The 19,608-nt window shown below is 50.0% G+C and overlaps 1 protein-coding gene across 14 annotated transcripts in view; it reads left to right on the top strand.

Moving 5' to 3' along the window:
* The first annotated feature begins 9,254 nt into the window (after nucleotides 1-9,254).
* GRB10 (growth factor receptor bound protein 10) overlaps nucleotides 9,255-19,608 on the top strand; it is a 223,642-nt gene continuing 213,288 nt past the window's right edge. For 9 of the 14 annotated variants that reach the window (XR_015163032.1, XM_086398030.1, XM_086398026.1 and 6 more), the window contains exon 1: nucleotides 9,445-9,671. The gene's annotated coding sequence lies outside the window, so the exon portion shown is untranslated. Of the gene's footprint in view, nucleotides 9,378-9,444; nucleotides 9,672-9,865; nucleotides 14,367-19,608 lie in introns of those variants that run through there. The other 5 variants (XM_086398021.1, XM_086398019.1, XM_086398022.1 and 2 more) reach the window with 5 other exon arrangements.

The raw sequence follows: 19,608 nt of genomic DNA, 5'->3' as shown, positions 1-19,608 counted from the left end.
CTGATGCTGAAGCTCATACTTTGGCCACCTGATGGAAAGAGCCCACTCACCGGAAAAGACCCTGTTGCTGGGAAAGATTGAAGGCAAAAGGAGAAGGAAGCAGCAGAGGATGAGATGGTTAGATAGCATCACCAACTCAGTGGACATGAATTTGAGCAAACTCCAGGAGATAGTGAAAGACAGGGGAACCTAGCACGCTGCAGTCCATGGAATTGTAAAGAGTCGAACATGATTTAGCAATTGAAAAACAACAATCCCAGTGTTCATAGGAGCACTATTTACAATAGCCAAGGCATGGAAGCAGCCTAAATGTCCATTGCCAGAGGAATGGATAAAGTAGATATGGCACATATATACAATGGAATACTACTCAGCCATAAAAAAGAATAAAATAACGCTATGTGTAGCAACATGGAGGCAACTAGAGGTTGGCATACTAAGTGAATTAAGTCACAGACAAATAGAACTATCATATGATATAGCTTATATGTGGCATCTAAAATACGACACAAATGAACTTATTTACAAAACAAAAAAAGATCCATAGACACTGATAACAAACTTATGATTACCGAAGGGAAGCGGTGGAGGGGTAAATTAGGAGTTTAGGATTAACAGGTACAAACCACTATATAAACCGTCCCTGTAGCTCAAAAGGTAAAGAATCTGCCAGCAAATGCAGGAGACCCAGGTTTGATCCCTGAGTTGGGAAGATCCTCTGGAGAAGGGAATGGCAATCCACTCCTGTATTCTTGCGTGGAGAATCCCATATACAGAAAAGCCTGGAGGGCTACAGTTCATAGGATCAGAAAGAGTCGGACATGACTGAGCAACTAACACTTAACATATAGAATAAATAAACAACAAGGTCCTACTGTAGAGAACAGGAAACTGTATTCAATATCTTGTAATAAACCATAATGGAAAGGAATATGAAAAAGAATGTATATATGTTATAACTGAATCACTTTGCTGAACATCTGAAACATTGTAAATCAACAAAACTTCAGTTAAAAAATAGCCTTAAATAGCACTAAATAAACACTTATTAAGTGTGAAACAAAAAGAATGGATGATAATATTTACCTCAAAATGTATTGCTGGGATAAACTGAACTACATGTATATATAAAGTATGATGTATATTGTGAGCCTCATAGTTTTTGTCTGCCTGGGGTGAGGCAGTCGCACGAGAAACACGGCTTGTTTTAAAGGACACTGAAAAAGGAGCAGAAAGTGAAATAAAAATTAAGAGGAAGAAGAGAGGAAATAAGGAGTTTCTCCTGGAAAAATCTGTCACGGGGTCCCTCAGTCTTTCAATCTTTTGAGTTCTAAACAATAATGACCCTGGTTGATCCTTAGCTCTGCACAAAGAAGAAAGACTTTGCATGATCATAAAACACAATTCTCCTGCGTACAGTTGAGACTTTCACACGTGTCCAACAGGAGCCCCAGCCCCAGATGGAGGCCAACACTACTCCCTTGATCCCTGTCCACCTGAATGGCGTTTCTTGTCACCAGCAAGGGCTGGTTTTGAATCATCATCAAGCACGTCTCCAGGATTAGCTGTTCTATTTTCTGTGAGCCTCACACCACTTGCAGGCAGATTAATCCTCTTAAAGAACGAATGCTGACTAAGTAAGTGGTTTCTGGTCTTAACGGTTTGAGCACTAATGTTAAGATGCTGCCTTAAAAGCACAGAGTCACTAGCCTCACACACCATGCCAGTTACGCTCATGAATAAGAAATCTTCAGTCGCTCAAAATCAACTTTAATCAATTAAATAGTTGTGTTCTTAATTTAGATTCTCTTGTTAGCTCTGGAACTTTGGTTATTAAAACCATAAAATGTACTGGGCTGGAAATGTGTTTCATTAAGTAAAGTGTACGATATTAGTATTAATTAACTTCTTATTGAGTGAAGCGGCTGACTTTAAGTGGTGGAAAGAGCTCCTGATTTAGAGGCATAACTGGGTTTGGATACTTAAGGGATTCAGAAGTGTATGTCACCCACTCCATCCTAATTCCCAGGATACTTCTTCCCTAGGAGGTGGGGGTCTCAGCTTCCCACTGTCACAGGGCCATGTCCTTAGGTCCAGAGATGGTTGGCTATCCATTTACTAGCCACCCTCCCGGGCCTTCTTTCTTCTTACCACCTGCTCCCCAATCTACAGGTGAAGTGTCCCATGTCCATCTTTATACATTTTTGCTGCTAGGGCATGGGCCTGAGATCATATTTTGGCCATTTGAGAATAAATCTTCTGGTGGCTTCTGGAAGGAGGCACAGGAGGAGATGTGTCCCCACTGTGCTTGTGACCACAGCTGTCAGGGTCACCAGTGTCGGGAGCTGCATGTCTACACCAGAGGCACCATGGCCTCCGCCCAGGAGAAGCCAGCACCAGAGGGTGGCCAGGGCCAGGGGCCTGGATGCTGGTGGTGAGCCCTGGTCTATTCCTTGCGGCCCAGAGCACCCTGAGGCACGGCAACCCTTCAAAGAAGATGGCGCGTGGAGGTGGGATGCAAAGGTTTCATGCCCACACCAGCCACAGACCGTATGGAAGGAGAAGCAGAGCCTCCCTCCCTGCTAGCCTGTGGCCTCCATGGCCTCATCTAAGCGCAGAGCCACCAGAGTGGCTGCCTGAGAAACAGCCTGGAAGACAAGTATGGCTCATGGGAGGGGATCCGCAGTTCCTCAAAGCTCACAGACACAAGACACCAGTCGAAGCGGGATTTCCAGGCAACTTGGATGACCTGAGGCTTCCCCCTCTCCACCTTGGGAGGGCCTTGATCTTGGCCATGCAGCACAGTAGCCCGGAGTGAACCTGGGGCCCCGTGGCCAGGCAGAGCAGCCCCAGGGACCAGCTGCCACATGGGGACAGGGACGCCTTTTGCTAAATGTGCTGATTTTTCAAGGGAAACTGAGACTGTGATTATAGGCAAAAGATTCAGGCTTTTAACCCTTTTCTAAAAATATTAAGCCCAGTAAGACCACCCCCATTCTCCCCGCTACCAAGCAAACCAAAAATGCGCTGCCCACAGTCACCTGGTGCTCAGGTTGCCTGCTGGAGCTTCCTGTGTTTCCTCTCCTTGCCCCCAGCCTCGCCTCTGCCTTGACAGGAACCTCCAGTCTCACCCAGGGCCCTCAAATGCCTGCCTCCAAGATCACCTTCTCTGACCTCTGTGTCACAGACCACCAGTGTCCACACCAACAGAAGCCCCCCAGCTGTTCTCCTGGCCCCACAATGCAGCTAGGTCAAGCTGTGACCCAGATAGGCTCCCGCAGCTCCTGCAGGTCACCCAGCGGAGCAGGCTGACATCTGTATGCAAAACCAAACCAAACCTGACCCTCACCACAGGTTGTTACAAAAACTAACTTGTGTTAGACCGTAGAGTGAAATAGTAGGCATATGCAGTAGTGTCTGACTCTTTGTGACCCCGTAGACTGTAGCCCACCAGGCTTCTCTGTCTATGGGATTCTTCAGCAAGAATACTGGAGCGGGTTGCCATTTCCTACACCAGGGGATCTTCCTAACCAAGGGATTGAATCCATTTCTTGCATTTCCTGCCATAGAGCTTAAAACTGTAAAACTTCTAGGAGAAAACATAGGAGATCATTGTTACAGCCTTGGGTTGCTGCTGCTGCTGCTAAGTCACTTCAGGCATGTCCAACTCTGTGCGACCCCATAGACGGCAGCCCATCAGGCTCCCCCATCCCTGGGATTCTCCAGGCAAGAACACTGGAGTGGGTTGCCATTTCCTTCTCCAATGCATGAAAATGAAAAGTGAAAGTGAAGTCGCTCAGTCGCATCTGACTCTTCACGACCCCATGGACTGCAGCCCACCAGGCTCCTCTGTCCATGGGATTTGGCAAGAATTTCTTAGACGGGATACAAAAAAATGCAAAAGGACACGCTGATAATTTTTAACCTACAAAATGAAAAACCTTTGTTCTTTTAAAGACAGAAACATGTAAATGTTAAAATTTTTAAAGTCTGGGAGAATATATTTGCAAAACACATATCTGCTAAACTACAGGTATGCAGAATATATAAAGAACACTTAGAACTCAATGTTAAGAAAATAAACAGTAAAAAAAAATGGACCAGAGATCTATACTTCAGAAAGAAATGTATACATATAACAAGCAAGCACATGAAAAAATGCTCAAGGTTATTTGCCATGAGGAGAACGTGAATGAAAATCAGAATGAGACATCATTATATACCAGTCAGGATGGCCAGAATTAAAAAGGCTTACAATACCAAGTGCTGATCAAGACATAGAACAGAAACACTCACACATTTGTTGTTTATTATTATTATTATTATTATTATTATTATTATTTTTGGTGCAGACACAAATGGCAGAGTCACTTTGTTAGTAGCTTGGCAATTTCTTCCAAAGTTAAACACATTTCATTTGACCCCATGATCTTGCCCCCAGTTATTTACCCAAGAGAAATTACTTGGGTAATTTCTTACAACCCTAGAAAAACCCACGTAGCCTTTTTTTTTTCAAATTCGTAATTGCCCCAAACTGGAAATAGCCCAAACATCAATCAGCTAGTGAGAGGATGAACTAATTGAGGAACATCCATACATGGAATAGCAATCAGCATTGAAAAGGAACAAGCTGTTGATTCACAGATCGACATGGATGAATCCCAAATGCATTCTACTGAGTGTGAAAAGTCAGACATAAAAGGCTGCATACTGTGAGATTCCATTCATGTGACAATCTTGAAAAGGCAAATCATTAGGACAGAAAACACCCCAGTGGCTGCTAGGAGTGGGGCGGGGGCATGAGGGACCCTTTTGGGGAGATGAAACTGTCTACATCTTTACTGATGTCATGGTAACACAACTGTGTATCTTTATAAAACTGCAAAATGTCAATTTTTCTGAAGGCAAATTATTATTGACTGCACCTTGTGCTTTGTGGGATCTAAATTCCCTGACTAGGGATCAAACCAGCGCCCCCAGCTATGGAAATAGAGTCCTAACCACTGGACTGAGGGAAGTCCCTGAAAGCAAATTAAATCTCAATAAAAACCAGACATAGGTAATATCCTTCAGTGAATATCTGGCTGTAAAGTCATCTGATTCAAGCTTCCAAAGGAAAAGGACAATTTTACATGTTAAAACATCATAAGGAAAATGGGTTTCGGTGGAAATTTGAAACAAGAGCTGCAGGAGCCCAGGCTCAGGGAAGCAGGAGACAAAGGGTACCTCCCTGGGGCTGACGTTCAGCCTCTCTCTTCAAAGACTGAGCCCAGAGCAGCTGTGGCTTACCCGGGCCAGAACTGCTTTGGATCCCAGGTGCTGGCATGTGGCTGGTCCATCCTTCTGCACACCAGCAAACACACACCTTGGACCAACTGTCATCCCCGAGCAGATCAATTGCTACGTAGGGGCCAAAGAAGGGCAGGGGGATCTATGGGAAGTTCCACTATGAGGGGAGGGCACGGTGCTGGTCAGCCCTAGACAGGCAGATCGGACCCACATGTCATTTTGGGATAAAGTAGAAATGCCTGAGCATGACAGCGAAGTCCCTCCCTACTTTTGCATCCTGGTCTCTCGCCAAGCAAGCCCCCTGATGCACTCATGTTCTCCTGCCTTCATGCTATGAAGAAATGCAACTACTAGGCAAATTCTTCCTTGGCTTTGGCAGGGCCTGCAAGTCTCCCTCCATCTGGGAAACCTTTTCTCTGGTTCCCTCTGTGTGGAACTGACCATCTTGGATATACTCCAGGGCTCCACTGGGGCATCGCTGCCTCCAGGAAGTCTTCCTTCTGCATGCCGGAGGGAGTCTGGATTTCTCGTTTGGAAGAGTCAAAGGATCACCCTGTTTGGAACATGGGTGGGCATGTGACTGGTGGGGAAATCTGTTAAAAATGCAGTGACCTCAGGGGGGTGAACTCTGTCAGGAAGGCAGGATGGGCCCCAGGCTTCTTGGGTGGGCACTGTGCTCATGTCCTGACTGCGGGCAGCTCCCACCCCCAGTCCTGAGTGCTGACTTCAGCTTACAGCACTGCCTTCCTGGCGCACCTGCCTGGGCCCAGTGGGGCTACAGGCCTGACCTTTCCCCCATGGGGTCAGAAGTGAATTCAGGCCACTCTGGCCAGAGCATTTTACTCTCAGGGTGCCATTCATCTTGATCTTTTCCTTCGTTAAGGCTATTGGCAGCATTGGAGCTGGAGCCTGGGCCCCAGGGCACAGCATTCCCATTCTCCATTCATTTGATCTGCTGATGAATTCATCTGCAGGATGACATACCCCCAGGTGCCCGCTCAGTGCCAGGCACTCCCCCTACTGGAACGGCCCTAGTGAGCAGCGTGTGCTTACTCCTTCCAAGGCCCACAGCCAACAGAGGAGACAAGTATTAATCAGTTCATTTCTGATTGTAATTAGAGTCTATCAGATTCTCTCCTTGCAACTAAAGGAGCCTTCTAGCACATCCTGGGATAACCGAATACTTCATCATCACGAAATCCCATTTTCTGTGCTGACACATAATTGCAGCCATAGGATTTCCCTCGATGAGGCTCTTGAGCCCAAAGCCACACTGCCTTGTACCCAGTAGGCTGGTTCTCCAGGGTAATTTACACCCTCGTGGCTGTACTGCATGGTGGTGGCATCCATCCTTCTGAACAAATGCCAGTGGGCATTTGGAATTTGCAGCTGGGGAAGGCACTAAGGTGCAGCCTGCCCACAGGATCGGCTGGTCATCACTCAGGGGACAGCTGCAGCTTCTGTAGCCACAAGAGTGACAAGTTCATGAACTTGGATCATGCAGTGGTGAGGAGCAGGCCCTGCCCAGAAGGGAGAGGCAGGCAAGGTCTCACAGAGCTGGAACATGTGGGGAATGAGGGCTTGTCTGAGGAATTCTGGGGATCGATGTCACCATGAAAACACTTGAGGACATTTATTTTCATCCCTTCTCAGTGAAGAGTAGTGTTTGAAAACCCATACATTTTCAGACAGCTAAATATGACACTTGAGTCTTGAGTGGATCTTTTGAGGGAGGGGAAAGAAATACCATAAGGAACATTGTCAGGCCAACTAGCAAAATTGGAATCTGGACCAAGAATAGATGCACATAGTTTATCATTATTAAGCTACAATTTTGTAACTGTGCTGTGGTTATGATAAATAATATCCCTACTCATAGGAAGGACATATCACAATATACATGAGTTTGTTCACTAAGTCACGCCTGATTCCTTGTGACACCGTGGACTGTACCCCACCAGGCTCCTCTGTCCATGGGGTTTCCTGTACAAGAATACTGGAGTGAGTAGCCATTCCCTTCTCCAGAGGATCTTCCCAAACCAGAGATCAAACCCCTGTCTCCTGCATTGGAAGGATTCTTTACCACTGACAAGCCCATATATAGGGGTAAGGGGCTTTAGTGTATGGAATTTACTTAGAAATGATGCAGGAAAATATGTCTACATATAAGGTGCTTTTCAAACACCTATAAAAGCCCTTTGTCTATCAGGCTTTCTGGCTGGTTCACGGTCTCCTTGCTGACTGGAACCTTTGGCAAAACTGTTAAGAGTCAAACTTACATGGCTCTCCACAAGTGGCCCATGTCTTTTTCCTCTTTAATTTGCTCTGGATCCTTTGTCTATTACAGGAATCTTTGTGTTAAGTTCTTCCAGGAACTAAGTTCCTTTGCATTATTCTTTCTAGATGTTTCATAGGGTTTTCTGAACTTGGACCAACGGGGAGATATTTTCAGGATGCTTATTTCAGTTATAAGAAAGGATGAACTTTTCTGGATAAATCAGGCCAAAGGTGGGAAACACAAAAGTTATAAAAAGTGCCCTAAAGGGTTTTGGCAGAATCCTTATTCTGCACTTAGGAGCTACTTCAGTTCAGTTCAGTTCCAACTGAACTCAGTCATGTCCAACTCTTTTCAACCTCGTGGACTGCAGCACACCAGGCTTCCCTGTCCATCACCAATTCCCAGAGCTTACTCAAATTCATGTCCATTGAGTTGGTGATGCCATCCAACCATCTCATCCTCTGTCCTCCCCTTCTTCTCCTGCCTTCAATCTTTCCCAGCATCAGGGTCTTTTCAAATGAGTCAGTTCTTTGCATCCGGTGGCCAAAGCATTGGAGTTTCAGCTTCAGCACTAGTCCTTCCATTGAATATTCAGGACTGATTTCCTTTAGGATGGACTGGTTGGATCTCCCTGCAGTCCAAGGGACTCTCAAGAGTTCTCCAACACCACAGTTCAAGCATCAATTCTCCAGCGCTCAACTTTCTTTATAGTCCAACTCTCACATCCATACATGACTACTGGAAAAAACAAAGCTTTGACTAGACGGACCTTTGTTGGCAAAGTAATGTCTCTGACCTTCAGCAAATTATCTAACCTCTGGGAGACTGGGTTTCCTAGTCTGTGCAGTGGGCATCTCCTAAAACAAGCTCAGAGGGTGAAATCAGAGGATTAATGAAATGTTTGGCACAAAACGCACGCTCAACGAAGGTAAGTTATTAGTGCAGCTGCTTTTATAATATCAAATCCCAGAAAAAGACATAATTATTGTTATTATCCTATTTGTATTATAATTTTGATTCGATAGAGATATTAACAGTCATGTTAATTACAATGACGTCGATGAACGCAGGGGTTCCTTCTTACCTTTCGCTTTATGTTACAAGTTAACATCTCATTTAACCCTCAGGACATTACTCGTAGGCGGGCTTATTAGCCTATTGCAAAGACAAGGACTTTGAGGCCTGTTAGTATAAAGAAAATAAGCAGGGCCTCCCACTCCACGCGCGCTCCCGGGCGGGTACGCAGATAGGGAAACTGTGGCTACGAGGGTCAAGGCTCCAGACCCCGCCAGCGGCGGGCGGACGCTGAAGCCCGGGTTCCCCGGTTCCAGGCGGGACCGCAGCCCAAGGCACAGCCAGTCCAGCAGCCGCTCCTCAGGCTCCTCCGTGCAGTCTTCCCGCTGCGCCCGGGACAGGGAATGGGCCCGCACAGTTTCAACTTGAGTTTCAAAGAATTCGCTTGCAAATTGCCTTCCAGGAGAGGTCTGATGTGTGTTTCGAGGGCGCTCCAGGCTGGGTGGTCGCGGTTCCACGTCCGGGAGTCCCGAGAGCGGGACGAGGGATCCGGGCGCCCACGCCCAGCTGCCGGCTTCCAGTTCCCCGTGCCAGCCCCCAGAAGCAGCGACCTCCGGAAGCGCCCGGCCCCGCACCCCGCCAGCGCCCCGAGCTCCCTCCGCGACCCGCCCTGCGCCCAGGCCGCGGCCCTGCCCGCGCTGGCGGCCCCGAGCGGTCCGGGCTGCGGTGGCAGCAGCGGCGGCGGCGGGAGGAGGAGCAGGAAAAGCGACCGGGGGAGGAGGCGGAGGCGGCGGAGGTGGAGGCGGCGGCGGCGGCGGGCGGGGCCGGGCGGGTTTAAAGCCCATCGAGGGGGTGGGGAGGCCGGGAGGAGGCAGGAAGGGACGCGAGCGGCGCGCCGTGGCGGGCTGGGCGCTCGGAAGCCGCGGAGCCCCGCGCGGAGTCAAAGTTTGCGCGCGGTCCCCGGGCGGCGGCACGCGGGGGCCGGGACCGCCCTGCGCGCCGCCCTTGCCTCGCGGGACGCGCGCCGCCCCGGCCGCGCCGAGGGTCGCGGGCGGCCAGGCGGAGGCGGCCGGGAACGGCGCCGTGGCAGGTACGGAGTTGGGCGGCGAGCGAGGCGCCAAGTTACTTTGTGGCCGGCGGGCGGGCGGGCTGCAGTCCCGGCGTCATTGTCTGCGCGCGGGCCGCCCGGGCCGGGGACGCCGGGCGCCGCGGGGGCGCGGCGGGCGGAAGGGCGTCGCCTCGGGCCGGGGGCTGCGACGCGCGAGGGCGGGGACCGGGCGCGGCGCTCGGCGTCGGCGACCCCGGGGAACCGGGGAGCCCGGGCGGCGCCCTCTGGAGCCCTCCTGTCCGACGCCGGCGGCTCACGGGCCGGGCCGGGGTGGGGGCTGCGCCGCCGGGCGGTCAGGGCCAAGGCCGCGCTCCCGGATCGCCTGGAGGGTGGGCGCCGCGCGCCCCTGCAGCCCCCAGTGCGCCCGTGCTCTGGCGGTGGGGCCGGACCCTCCGGAGCCGGAGCGAGGCAGATACTGGGATCTTTCCCTTTGGTTCTGCTGGCGACCCGTCTCCCCGCCCCCAGGGCCTAACCCTAAGTCGAGGGTTCGCGGGTTAGCGGCCCGCCAGCCGGGGAAACCTGATAACAGCCGTGCGGTTCTCCGAAGGCGATTCTGATGCAACTCTCGGCCTCTGGATCGCCTCTCCCCGCGCCTGCCTGAGGACGGCCCTGGAGCATGTGCGTTATGGAAATGAGACATTCTCTACTTTTTATTGTGTTTTTCTTGTCTTGGGGTTGGAAGAAACGCCAAGTTTCTGTCATTTGTCTCGGTGAGACGGTGGGTCACGTAGGGGAGCCACAGGTGACTTTGCCCGGGCCCGAATCTTTCTGATGCATTCCTTGGAGAGAAAGCTTTATTGCAAACGTTGTCCCCAGCTTCATTCAAGAGATGCGGAGAAAAGACCCAAACAAGTAGCGCTCGTGAGTAAACACGCGTTATTGCACAACTTGCTCTTTGCTGCTGTTTACAAGGCCTAACCCAGAACACTTTGTTTCTGAAAATGCTGATTCAGCGGTTCGGAGCCCCCGAGTTTCCGAAGTGGTGTTTTCTCTAACGTTTCGCTCAGTTTTACTAAGAACACATGTTAACACAGCAACAGGCGTTGACTAGGGTTTACAGCACCAAGCCGGACGTTTTTAATAGGAGTTGACTCGCTGATTCCTTCGTTCTTTCCAGGAGGAAAAATAGGTTCTAGGTTTCTGTGGCCAAAGAAGTTCTGACTTCTGGTGATGGTGGTGTCTTTTAGGTTAGTATTTTGTTTAGGAAAAAAGCTCTGAAACCAAAGTGTTTCCAGGAATGGTTCTAGATGACTAGGTTTTCCGATTAAGAATCAGAACTCTAGGATTATTGCATATAATATTTGAGTTTTATTGGACACATTTGAAAGAGAAGGCCAATCCCCAGATCACGGGGAGGGAATTTGAGGACAGTCACACACCCAGCAACTGGGAAGTAACTGAGAAGTGCAGCAAGGGATACTTGTGTGGCATTTCACTGTCTATGGGACACGTTCAAAGCCTGATTACTTTTAATCCTCTGCACCCTCCTGCTCCCCATTTTACAGGTTTGGAAACTGAGGCTTGGGCTTCCAGGTGGCGCTAGTGGTAAAGAACCCACCAACTAATGCAGGAGATGGATGTAAGAGACTCAGGTTTGGCCCCTGGGTCAGGAAGATTCCCTGGAGTAGGAAATGGCAGCCCAGTCCAGTATTCTTGCCTAGAGAATCCCATGGACCAAGGAGGTGGGCTATAGTCCGTGGGGTGGCAAAGAATCAGACACGCACAAACCCAGGCTCAGAAGGTTAAAAATTGCATGTCCAAACACATGGCTGGCAAATGCCAGAACTATTTTTTTTTCAGTTCTCTGTGGTTCAGGCTTCTTTGCATCTAAAAGAGAAATGGCCCTAGGAGCGTCCCTGGGCTGGTCACACACCCGGAGAACCAGCAGACTCTGTTCCCATTCCCGTGGCTCCTGGATACCTGCCCTATCACTAGGCTGTTATCATTGTTTTCTTTTGTCCGCTCACTTTTTGTGCTTAGATACACATTTGTTTTGGAAGGAAATTTTGATACCACGAAGTCATGAGTCTGATATGGTGGTTATGTTTACTGTAATAAGAACTGTGTTTTAATAAAAGCTGTGCCCCGCTAAAGTCTTCTACTGGGTATTGCCCGTGGTGTGTACAGCTTTTGGACTGGGCAAAATGCCTTTCATTGTGGACTAGGAACCTGGAGCTGGGCAGGTTCATGCCAGGGCTTGTAGCGTGGTAGCTGCCAGGATCCGAACCTGGACAGGCCTGGCCCAGTTACAGTGACCATCTCTGTGGCCATTGACCCTCAAACGGGAGAGGGGAACAAAGCCAGACTCTCAAACTTTTGCTTTGGATGATGAGGCTGTTCTAAGACTTGTCAATGTATAGAAACCAAGCTCCTGCATGAACAAAGACATCCACCGTGTCTTTACCTTCCTCTTACAGCTTTAGAAATTCTAGGTTGGTATAGCTGATAAAACTTTCAAGATGACATAGTTTAAGGAACTTATTTCCTTGGAATTCTGTCCAACTCTTAACCGCTGGTGCAAAGAGCCATGCATGGTGGTTGGCTGGTCTCCCTGTCAGAACTCTGACACTGACTGTAGGGAGTTCTGTCCTGCTTCGCGGGAGGAAGTGTATGTGTTTACGGCTTGGAGTGTGATGCCTTGGTCAGTTTCTCATGCTGTCAAACCAACGTGGAATCGTGTGGATCTGTAAAGAGAAAACATTTGTTTTGCTTTTCATGTATGTAGTCAGTCATATGTTCATAATTTCACTAAAACTTTTTCTGCTTGTTGAGACTTTATTTCACCTGTCTTTATCTTTTGCTTAACTGGCCATTTGGAAGATTAAGGAAGATATTAGAACAGACAAGTGACTTGGTGGGCAAATGGGTGCTTTGGGGATCTGGGAACCGTCAACAAGGTTTTTGCACCAACGGGTGTAAAACTGATCACATCCGTTCAGGCGCTGGCTGGCGTGTACATTGTGTTAATGCTTCATGGCATGTTTCTGGGGAGCTGTCTGTTCCCCCACCTTCTCTGTTTGGTGTCCCTGCTCCTGATGATCATGTCTTGTTGACTGTAAGGAGATGAGAGCAGGTAAGGCTTAAAATCACCAGTCTGTTGGCTTTTCTGTAATAACAAGGAAAAATGGGACGACTGTTTTTGAGACCAAAAAAAGCCATCAAAAATCACCCCAGAGTTAGAAATGAGTGCTCATGACTTTCTGCTTTGGGGATAAAACAACTCTGAGGAGATACCCCTTTTTGCTCCTCTAGTGGGAGAGGTGGGCTTGAGAATAAGCGGAGCCTGGCCTGCTTGAGTGTTCTTTTGTTCATCTGGGTGGATGTTGAGGTAGAAATAACTTAAGTCATAGTCTTGCTTTAGAATCCCTGCCCAGACGCATAGGATGAAGTTAGTGGGTCATGACTGGGTGTGACTGGGAAAACTCGAACATTGCTCCTGTTTTTCCACCAGTGACTTTACATCTGGCTTGGGGCGTGATTTCCTTGATTGTTCAGACCCCTGATTTGAGGGGTTTCCCATTTGGGCTTCCTCTGCCAGGTTGGACTGTGTGTTTTAGCATCTCCTTTGCCACCATGTTGCTCTTTTCTGCTTTTGCCCAGGTGGGTGGACGATACTGATGACTCCACTGGGCACTCTGCCTCAGCTGGACTCCTGATCTTCTTTAAGCAGCGGGGTGAGCTCATTGAGCTAGCTTTTACTAGCTCATTGTAAAACGAGAGTCACAGGGGTGCCGACCTGCAGGGAAGGTGGGGTGCCTCTGGGGTTGTGTGCACCTTGGTACGTGGTGAGAGCTCAGAGATGCTGCGTCTGTGACCCTAAGCCTGCCTTAGAACAGCTTGCGTGCTGGGTCATGCTGCTTTCTGTTAATTTACGAGGTCTCTTTCTATTAATTAGAAGACTTACTTTTTTTGTATTTTTGATTCTGGACCCATTAGCTGTACAAAACCTTGTGTCACTGGCTGAATTCTGCCTTCAGCACCAGTCAGTGTGAGCGGGAAGCCTCTCCTGGCCTCAGAGCAGCCCATGGGTAGGATGCTATGAGCAGAGGTAGATGGTGGGATGGAGACCTCGCCTGGCCACAGACCACTTGAACCAGACCATGGGGAAGAACAGACATCAAAAATTGGTTCTTTGTGACCAGGAACAAGACATTTGCAGTGGCTGAGATACACAGGCTCAGACACACTGTGATGCTGGATGCCTGTATGGAGACCGCTGGGCGCAGGTACACGGGGCCTGGTGGCCTCTGTCTTTAGGACCCCAGGGTGCTCGGTGTCTGGAGTCTGCACAGACACCTAGCTCAGCTGGGACTAAAATGCACGTGAACCACACATCCTGATGGGCTGCCTGTCCAAGTGGCTCCTGCACCGTGTCTGGGGCGGTGCTGTTGGCAGCCTCGCATCTTCCAGAAGTCTGGCTGGGTCTTGGAGCCAGGTCAGCGGGCCCGGGTACTAATAGCCGCAATCTCGCCTGGTAGCACAGGCTCAGAAAGCACGTGGCCTGGAAAGAGTTTGCTGTGTTTTTGCCCTCTTCACTGTTACTGCAGCTGAAACTGCGTTGGGTGGCTGGGATCTTCAGCTGTCTGCACGCTGCCCCTGACACTGACCGGCGACCTGCCTGTCTGGCCCTGGCTGCGAGCTCACCGTTGTCTCACTCTGCAGGAGAGAACCCAGAAGGTACCTGGAGACCCCCTGTCATGTGGCTACCAACAGCAAGGGACCCCCAGCCACCTGGATCAAATTTGAGATGCTTGTTGGAGGGGAGAGACCCTGCGAGTACTCACTTCTCCCACCTGCTGGGCTTTTGGTTTATTTTTTTGGGAAACTTTCATCCCTGGGAGTGTTTTCTTCCAGTCTTTTATGAGTTGTGAACACACTTTAATATGAAGACTTTAATTATATCCCGTATCAGTAATAATCTTAGGATTCTCTGCTCCAAGAAACTCATCTTGACCAAAAAGCTGCTACAAACTGAGGAGCGTTTCCATTCAGGGGTTTGTACGGTAGCATCATGCACACAGGCTTCCTGGGGGGCTCAGTGGTAAAGAACCTGTCTGCCAATGCAGGAAGCACAGGAGACAGGTTCCATCCCTGGATGGGGAAGATCCCCTGGAGGAGGAAATGGTAACCCTCTCCAGTATTCTTGCCCGGAGAATCCCATGGATGGAGGAGCCTGGTGGACTACAGTCCATGGGGTCGCAAAGAGTCAGACATGCCTGAAACGACTGAACACATCATGTGCATAGGAGGTCTCGTCAGGCCTGAGGGTGATGCCGGCATGAAATCTGGGACCCTGCTTGGGGAATCTTCCCATTGGCTGGGAGGTTGAGCTGGGTGATGTCCTGTGTGGACCAGCACAGATTGTGGGTGTGTCACCCCAAAGCCTCCAGGTTTCTTGCTCCAAAATGCTGTTGGATTCCTCTGAAGAACTGTGTAGGTTTCATGGGACCCTGCCAGGATGTTTCTATAGATGAAGGAATGCATGAGACCTCTCAGCATCTCCCAGTGGAGGAGGGGCAAGTCAGGGTGGCTTCTCGCTCCCTGGTTTGGTCATCACCTAACTGCAGACCTGGCCTGGCCCTTCCCCACCCCGGGGCCTGCAGGGCCGTGGTGGACACCCCTGGCCTATGTCGTGTCCTTCTCTTCCCAGCTGGGGCCCTGTCTTCCACTCTCCTGGCCTGGCTTACCCACACAAGTTGTGTCCATTTAAAGGGTCAGGAGCTTTCTAATCCCTCAATACCTCGGGCAGACTTTTGAAGTTTAGTTTTTTGTTTTAATCAGAGCAATACATGTACGTAGTTTGAAGAGTCAGTTGCCCAGAAGTAACCAGGCTTATCAACATTTTCTGTATTCATCTCCGTATTTCTAAGCAGATGTTTAATAATGTATTGCAGTTCCTTACCACCTGTCTTTCTCCCCCACCCACCCAAAGCTCAGCTTCGTGTGGGATTCTTTTACCCTTCTTGGAAGGTGAGGAGTGGACCTCCGTCTCATTCGCATCCTGACCTGTACATCCTGTCTCCTGTCGTCCCTGGTGAGAGTGGCTGGACCAGCACACCCTGCGGCTGCCGTGGTCCAGATGCGTGTGCTGGGATCACTTTCTCTGTCTTCCAGGACGTCTTGTTTTCTTCTGGAGTTGTATTTGCCTTTGCTTGGTAGTTTATGTACTTACTGCTCCCTACCCCAACCCCCACTCCAAGCCAACACAGGTGTGCAAATATTCTCTTGGACACCTTGAGGTATCCAGCTAGTTGTGTCTCTGGGAAACAGTCTCTGGTGTGCCTTTTGTCCCCAGGGGCCTGGCTGCCCTCCAGCCTCCCTGCTCAGCTCTATCCCCGTCTCCTCCTCCATGGTCCCAGGCGGGCCCTTTGTTCTTCTCTTGGCTCTCTTGATCCCTGTTTTGTGGTTTCTTCCCACAGTTTGATGGAGAGCATTTCATAATAGCTTCCAAAGAAGAGATGCATTCAAGCTTTTTGAGACTTTGCTTGTCCAAAAATGTCCTTATTATAACCCTTCACTTTTCAGTGTTTTATTTATCTTTTATTCATTTATTTTTTCCATGTCTGGAAACTTGTAGGATTTTCTCTTTGTGTCTTTATTCAAAAATTCCTTGTAGCTATGCCTTGTTGGGCATCTATATGTATTGTGCAGAGCACATCAAGGCTCTTTCAAGCTGGAGACTCCGATTTTTTAAAATTAGTTCTTTAATTTCTTTCCTCTCCCCCAATTTTCTCTTCTTTCTTCCTAGAATCACTTTTATTTCATGGTTAGCTGCTGGACTTGTTCTCTATCTTTTATTTCGTTGAGTTCTTTTAAGTTGTAGAGTATATCAACTTGGCTTTTAACTGGATTTTAAATTTTTGTTTTCATTGTTAACTTCTAAGGACCTCTTTATTTCTTTTTTGATTATTATTATTTTTACTTTATTTAGACTTTACTTTTTGGACCAGTTTTACAGTTACTGCAAAATTGAGCAGAAAATATGGAGATTTACTGTTTATACTCCTTGCTCTACTGCCCCCAAATCTCCCCACTGTCAACATCCCCAACCAGTGAATGAAGGCGCTCCGTCGTGTCTGACTCTGTGCCACCCCTTGGACTGTAGCTCGAAAGGTCCTCTCTCCATGGGGATTCTGCAGGCCAGAATTCTGGAGTGGGTAGCCTTTCCCTTCTCCAGGGGATCTTCGCGACCCAGGGATGGAGCCCAGGCCTCCTGCAGCGCAGGCGGGTTCTTCACCAGCTGCGCCTCCGGGGAGTGTGTCACAGGCGGTGGGCCTGCCGTGGAGCATCACTGTCCGAACCACCGCCCCCGCTTTCATGGCGCAGCACTGCTGTCTCACATCACAGATGCACGACTTTCTTAAACCTCTTTTTGGATATACTTCCTTTTTTGGGGGGAGGGGGGCTCTTTCTTCCATAGTTTCTCTTCTCTCCAATTTTTACATTATTTCTTTTTGTGCACTTTTGGCTTACCCAGAAAGCAGAGTTTATGACAAGCAAGAACTTATCTGTGGCTCAGAGGGTGAAGAATCTGCAATGCAGTAGACCCAGGTTTGATCCCTGGGTCAGCAAGATCCCCTGGAGGAGGAAATGGCAACCCACTCCAGTACTCTTGCCTGGAGAATCCCATGAACAGAGGAGCCTGGTGGGCTACAGCCCATGGGGTCTCAAAGGGTCGGACACGACTGAGCGACTGTACTTTCTTTCCTTACTGAGGGAGGCATTGTGAGGGGAGGGAGGGTGGGCCCTGAGGCTGGCCCCTCGCTGGCCACCTGGGCCACTGAGAGAAGCTGATGGTCCAATGTTGTGATCCCCAGACAGTCCTGGGGGCGGTGGGGGAGAGGAAGAGCTATTGGTTGTTGCCCATTCCCTCCGTGGAGCTGTGGGTGCTTGGAAAAGGCCTTGTGGCACGTGGCCCTTGGCCTCGGGGCTTGTCTTACCCGCACCCACACTGTTCTCTCCAGCCGCGGCCACACAGGGGCCCAGGCAGGTGAGGCTGAAGGGTGCTGTCCTACCCATTCTGCGTGACCTTCGTCTTTAGGGCTCAAGGCTTTGCTTTGATGTCTGGGCCCTGCTGTGCCGCCGGTGTTCAACGAGGTCACTGGAAGGCAGATGCTGGGCCTCGGGGTATGGCCATTTGGTTGCCCTCATTGTGTGGGGAGACCCTGGGGCCCCTGTATGGGGTCTCTTCTCCTTGGCAGCCAGACTGTCTGAAGAAGCCTCTTCTCCACCGTGACTAGGAGGGCAGTGGTAGTCTGGGGCTGTCAGCTGTTCGGCATCAGCAGCTGTGCTCATAGTGGTACCAGGAGCCCTGTTACTGGTTCAGGAGAGGAACCCACATGCCTGGAGTGAGAGCAGGGCCTCAAGGGATCAGACTGAGCCCTGCACTTCCCGTGGGCCCCCTCTTGCTTCCTTGTTCCTGATGCTTGGGGTTTGTGGCGCCTGGGTCTCCATCTCCTCTCCTGGCTGGGTGTTCTGCTCTTAGATTTGTGAGTGAGCCCCCTCCCCTGCCCCCAGCTTTATGCCTTTTAAAAGATCCCCTCTGGAGGCCCTCCGTTTCTGCTCCCGAGGCTGCAGGGCACGTGTGGTCAGGTCCAGGAGCTCGCATCCAGGGTGGGAGCAGTGGCCGGGTGGGCCGGCACACCTCGAGGAGCGGCAGAACCGCCTGAGGTCCAGATCCCAGAAGAAAGCTGGCTCTCTCCTCCGGGGACTGTCTCTGGGACCGTGGCCAGGTCATCCCTGTGCACGTTGATTTCTTCTGGATTCTCAGGGTTGGATCCTGTGCCTTGGTTCCCTCCGCAGTGTCTACCTCCAAGCTGTGGTGATCGGCCCAGACTGGGAGGAGGGCTCGTGGTCCTGCACTTGAGGTTGGACACCCTGCTAGTTCTGCTCTCAGAACCAGCCTCCCCAGCTTTCATTGGATTGACTTTAAAATATTGAAAGAACAGAGTCTTGATCACCGTGGATCCCATCCTCCTGGGGTGAATTTCTGCTCTTCTTCACCCACTCTTTTCACTGCTTGTCCCGGGAGCTGCATGCTGGTGGCTTCTCTGCATCTGAACACGGCACCCCAGTGGGCCGCTCCCTGTACCTGTGACCGACCGTGGCACCACATCCGAGTTTAGTGTTCTAAGGGCCATGGACAGCTCCCAGCCCTTCCTACCACATGCTCTGGTAGGGAGCACTTGCTTGGACACCTCATGCAAGTCACTTACTCTCGGCCTTCGTCATCCTTTGTTTCAGGGCTGTGTTTGCATTTGTGTGTGTATGGTTATATGTGTGGAATGTGTGGAATGTATATGAAGTGATTAGCACAGGACCTGCTTACATGTAGTGTGTTATTTTCTTTGTATCTTTTTTTTTTTAACTGTCCTTTGTTTGGCTGCGCCGGGTCTTGCTTAATGGCACGTGGGATCTTCATTTGTTGTGGCACTCAAGCTCTTCAATTGCAGCTTGCAAACTCTTAGTTGTGGTATGTGGGATTTAGTTCCCTGACCAGGAATTGAACCTGGGCCCCCTGCACTGGGAACTTGGAATCTTAGCCACTGGACAACCAGGGAAGTTCCTCGATCGTTTTAAAATAAAGCCCTGCTTTCTCCATGACATCCAATAGCTTTACACTTGTGACTTCAAGAAATAGCCTTTCCCGTCCCTGCTATTCTTGCTCTGACATTTTGGGGCAGGTATGACCCTGGAAAACTAGAACTGGCTGGCCTTGATGGTCACGTGGGCCCCAGAGGTATGAGGAGAGTCGAGGTGCCCAGTCTTGTGTCTGACTCAGACTTCCCCACGCGTTGGGCTCTGCAGGGCTTTGAGGGTGGGTAAGGAGGACTTTGGCATCTGACAGTGGCCAGTGTGTCCTTGTCCATCAGGGTGGAGGTGGCCTAGAGGGAAGCAGATGGGATAATGGAGGGAGGAA

The sequence above is a fragment of the Bos grunniens genome, chromosome 4 (genome assembly GCF_055505025.1).
Source record: "Bos grunniens cultivar Pamir isolate PY7600 chromosome 4, Bosgru_T2T1.0, whole genome shotgun sequence".
Classification (NCBI taxonomy): domain Eukaryota; kingdom Metazoa; phylum Chordata; class Mammalia; order Artiodactyla; family Bovidae; genus Bos; species Bos grunniens.
Note: the sequence above shows the minus strand (reverse complement) of the source record. Positions and strands in the feature narration are given on the sequence as shown.